The sequence below is a fragment of the Chinchilla lanigera genome, unplaced genomic scaffold (genome assembly GCF_000276665.1).
Source record: "Chinchilla lanigera isolate Chin_1 unplaced genomic scaffold, ChiLan1.0 scaffold00027, whole genome shotgun sequence".
Classification (NCBI taxonomy): domain Eukaryota; kingdom Metazoa; phylum Chordata; class Mammalia; order Rodentia; family Chinchillidae; genus Chinchilla; species Chinchilla lanigera.
The window spans coordinates 19,048,628-19,053,999 of record NW_004955428.1 but is presented as its reverse complement, the minus strand read 5'-3'; the positions used below and the strand labels follow the sequence as shown (position 1 = coordinate 19,053,999).

General features: G+C 36.7%; 1 pseudogene; it reads left to right on the top strand.

Annotated features, from left to right (window-relative positions):
- The first annotated feature begins 488 nt into the window (after window positions 1-488).
- Window positions 489-5,015, top strand: LOC102019091 (annotated as a pseudogene).
- Window positions 5,016-5,372: the final 357 nt, after the last annotated feature.

Sequence of the window (5,372 nt, the reverse complement as noted above, 5' to 3'; positions counted from 1 at the left end):
GGTTTGTCTCTGCTCTTAAAGGAGATTTGATGAGTTTGGGAAGTTTGGACAACTCATGTTCATCTACATTTCCAAAACGTCCATTTTCTGACTCTTGAGATCTCACTATTTTCCATTTGATGTCATAGTTTTCACATAATAGCATGAAAGAATTGTAAATTAGATTAATATAATTAATATGTAATTAGATTATAATAGCAAATAGCATGACCAGATTTTGCATCTGACATGAAATATGTCAGCTCTGGAACTGAAAGAGATGAGACACTTTCAGTGCAACAACAGGAGAGACTATTTCTCTAATTATACCTTTTCTTTATTTAAATGCAGTGAATTATTTCAACGCCTTCTCATTAATTTAGTGCAGTGAAAAATATGCTCATTGTATTCCTCATTCTTGTCTCTCTGGATTATCTCAGAAACTATTTTAAGAATGCAATTTTTCAAAATCAAAACTTCATTCTAGGTATTGAAGCACATGTTTACTAATGCATACTGCTGTCTTCTTGCTGCCTTCAAATACAAATGAATCGGAAAACCAGGTTTATATTCACATTTTCTTGAGAGCTTCTGGTTTGCATCTTTACTGCATTGTCAAGGTTCCAAAGGTAAGAGTTAAATTTAGCTCAAATTGTTCAAGCATAAAGGATTGATTATTGGCTAATAGTGACTTATATAATCATTGGGCTGAAGGAAGAAGTAGACTGTAGGGTGAGCTTCCAGAAATGGCTCTCAAAGTCATACGGCAACACTGAACTGGTCCAGCAGGAAGCCACTTGTCAAAGGCACTAGGAGGTGGCTGCAGTCTCTGTTACTACAATGAAACCACATGCCAAATAGGAAAGCTGCCATGGCAAGAAAAGTGGCCTCTATTGAGAGACACCAGTGAAACAGATTTCTCCACTTCAGTTCTGCACTGAGTACAGCTGACTGAGCAACCTATCCTGTAATTCTGACTATAAACAAATCGAAGGAACATTGTTTGCTTTCCCATGTCTGCCAAAGGGAAGAGACCCAAAAAAAGGGATTCAGTGAAAGTTAAGCAAAGTAGTTCATAGAATCTGCTCTTGTACCGTGATGGAGAAAGTTCACAGGGATGTATGTCTGAAAATGTTTAAACATTATTGTCAGTAATATATAAGAACTTGAATACAATCAAGGTATCTAAGGAACAGGAAAGTTCTGTCTAGGTTTATGACAAATAACTGTCACACAATAGTGAATTAATGAACTATAACTGTATTCAAATATAATTAATTCTTAGAAAATAATATTGGAAGTAAAAGAAAGTCAAAATTTAAAAAAAAGAAAGTCAAAATTACTACAGTATATGCAATTTGGTAGTTTTTTCATAGAACTAAAAAGAAATAAGCTGTATTGTTTAGGAATAAACACATATGTGGAATGGTTATAATTGAAAAAGCAAAGAAATAATAACCATAAAATCCATGACAAAAGCTAGAAGGGGAAGAAATATATTTAGCTTTCATGGAATTGGTAATAACATAATTTTTAGGGTGCCAATTCACTGGAATTCATTTTATTATTATGCTCCAAAGCATATGTTATATTTCCAATTAATGTGTCATATAGTTATATGCTAAATTTTTGAAAGCTTTTACAAGCTTAGGCTGCATTAAAAGAAGCATAAAGTTCAATAAAAACAAAGAACAGCTTTTCTACTTTAAATACTGACCAGCTTGCATGCTGTACACACTTCAGGTGATAACAGTTTGGGGAGGCTGTTGGAGCACTATTGGTCTTTATGGATACCAGTGCTTCTCAACCTAGACTGCATATTGGAATCATCTGGAAGTTTTTAAAAATTTATTCATACCAGGTTCCAACCAGTGAATATGATTTAGGGAATCTGAGTACAGTGTGGGTCTCAGAATTTCATAAAGCTCTCTAGGTGATTACATTTGTATGCAAAATGGAAACTATTGCTCTAGAGAAAGATAAGATTTGGTGGGTCTGCCCAAGGAGACATAAATGAGTATCATCCCAAGAAAAGAAGTTCAATAACCTGAGGAACATCAGCATGAGGTGTTAGGTGAAAGAGATTTAATTCTTCCACTGTAGAAGTCTGTACTCTCAGCTTTCCATAGCTTATGTTTCTCTCCAAGTTCAAGTTACATGTCTCAGGGATTTGGGGCTCCTGAAGGTCATGTATTTATGACCATGGGATATTAAAATAGCCAGACATGCTTGATTTACTGATTTACATTTCTCTAAATTTTATAAAAGGATTTAAAGAGTTTAAATTTCCTTACTGGTGAAAGTACCTGCTCATCAATCAGGAGAGTAGACATACAAAGAAAACATTATTACAAATTCAATCAAGAAACAAACAGACACAAGACAGGGACTCAACCCAGGGTAAATGTTCTCAAAGGATGAAGACACACTTCCTATGTAACTTAAATGCCCAGGGATCTTCATACACATAGGTTAGGTAGAAGTTTAGGAGTGACAGCATACTTACAGATAGGACAAGCTATAAGATCATGTTCTAATAACTACATCTAATAAACATTTACTTAACAGCCCAAATAGGCTATTACGATAATCTTGTACCTCAACAATTCTCTTCTTTCTGTGAAAACCAGCTTGTACATTCTTACCTGCATGTGAATTATCTATAACAAGTCACCTAGTGACATAGATAGATGATTGATAGATAGAAGATGATAGATAGGTAAATAGATAGGTAGATAGATAAATAGATAGATAGATAGATAATGTTCTTAATACTTTGGTTCCTAGAAGAATTAATTTCAAATCTCATAACTTTGAGCTTCAGGCAATAAATACATAGATAAGAATAAAATTGAGACCTTATTTTACAGCATATGTCATACATGAACTCAAAATGGATTTAAAATTTAGGCATAACACCTGAAATTACAAGACACCTAGAAAAAAACATAAAAGAAAAGCTTCATGACATTGGTCTAGGCCAATAGGGGCAAACCAGCAGCACATGTACTGCAGTGGACTGTTTGTTATCACTGAAAGCTCTAAAAGCTTGCACTTGCCATCACTGGTTTAGGAAATGACTTTCTTGACATGACATCAAGAGCACTGACCAAAAAAGTAAAACTAAAACAGGATTATATCAAATCAAAAGCTTCTGTGCAGCCCAGGAAACAATCAACAGAATGGAGTAGGAGGAAATGTTCTCAAACCATATATCTGAAAAGGGGTTAACATCCAAAGCATATAAAACACACCTACAATTCTATAATAAAAAATGACTAACTTGATTTCAAAATGATGAAAGAACTGAGTAGAGATTTCTCCAAAAATTACATACAAATGACCAATAGATAAGTGAAAAGCCACTCAATACAACTACCTAATCATTAGAAAAATGTGAATCAAAGCCACAATGAGTTATTGAGACAGAAAAATAAACCACCCTTGAACTGCCATCCTTAAGGGCTCAACCCTGAGACCTGCCTGTCAGACGATGTTACTTTCTTAATTTGTGCCATCTTTTAAGCACAAGATTACAGCAATTTGTATATCTTGCTGCCCCTCCTCCCTGTACCAGCAACACCCTGATATGATAAGCAAACACCTTCACCCCAATCTGTTATGTTATTCTACACCCAGCCATAGCCAGCCAGATGTTCAAAGTTATAAAATGATTGTTTTTGAGTAACTGCCTTTGCTCCCTTATGTACCTTAGCTTGCTTCACGTTTTTCCCGCCAAGCAGTCCTGTATAAGGCCGGCAAACCCCATCCTCAGGGCTTGGGTTTGCAGTGCTTAACTCCTCTGCACCAGTTGGTTAATAGAGCTTGATTCCCTCTATTTTCCCTGAGTGCCACTTGTGTTTCCTGAGTCTCCAGTAAATCTGACTTTTCTGTAACATTATCACCTCACACCTGTTAGAACAGCTATTTTGAAAAAATAGAAAATGACTCTGCCAACATGGAGAAACTAGAACGTAGGACACTATTTGTGAAAGTGTAGCCACTGTGGAAAATATTCTGGAAGCACTTCAAAATTTTTTTAAAGTGAACTATTATAAAATCTAGAAATTCTGCTGTGGGGTAGTTATTCAAAAGATTTGAAAGCAGGGACTTGAAGAAGTACTTGCCTTCCTACATTCATTGAAAAGTTTACTTTCCTGTTCAATAGTAGGAAATATTAGATCCAGAATTTAGCCCAATCATGTCTGACTCTAATGCTCACGTATTTTACGCTACAGTATCAGCTGCATTTTAAAGATAAGATTCTAGAAATAGGACAAGAATATGTGAAAACACACAACTGCAAGTAGAGCTCTAGTCTGCCTAAACAAAGGCACCAAAAAGCACAGCCAGAACCCAATCAGACCACAGGCAAGACATTCTTGCATTAGTTCAGCAGGTTTCAGTTTATGAAGCTTCACAGCATCCATCACCATCTGATTACCTTGCACATGGTTGGGAGACCAAAGGAATAAAGCAAGATCTCATCAACAGGCTCCAGGCATATTTTGAAGAGCATGCTGTAAAGGAGGTAAATGAAGGTATACTGGGAGAGGAAAGGTGAAACTGAAGGTGAAACTGAGGAAGAAGAACCAAAGCCCATAGAACTGCCTGTCAAAGAGGAAGAGCCCCCTGAAAAAACTGCTGGTGTGACAGCAGAGAGAAAAGTGGTAAAAATTACATCTAAGATGCCACAGACTGAGAGTATGCAGAAGAGGGCTGAACAATTCAATGTACCTGTGAGCCTGGAAAGGGAGAAAGCTGCTCTTCAGGCATCCAGGTTTGGGATTTCTTCAGTTCCCACAAGAGGACTGGAATCCGGCACCAAGCCTATGGCTAACCTCGATCAGCTAAAGGAAAGAGTACAAAGATTTGGTTTGAATATCTCTTCAATCTCTAGAAAGTCTGAAGATGATGAGAAGCTGAATAAAAGGAAGGAGCAATTTGGGATTGTCACAAGTTCAGCTGGAACTGGAACCACAGAGGATACAGAAGCAAACAAAAGGAAAAGAGCAGATCACTTTGGGACTGTGTGATAAAAAGTTATTGATGCTTTCTCTTTTCCAGTGGTTTCCATTTCTGTTCTCCTTGGTCACATATATACCCAAATGCACAGTCACATGCCCATGTCCTGCCTCACAATGAGGAGCGTGCACCTCAGGTACATCCATGCACACCAGCAGCAATATGACCTCCTGCTTTTTGTGTTTTTAATTATTTTCTTTGTTAATAAAAAATAGCAAAAAAAAAGAACCCAGCCAGAATGATGTTCTCTCAAACCTACCAATCCCTACTTACAGAAGGAAATAGCAAGAGAAATAGCTCAGTTGCCAAATATTTCCACTTGGGAGTAACTGACCTGAAATACATTTACCAGACAGGATGAATAATTT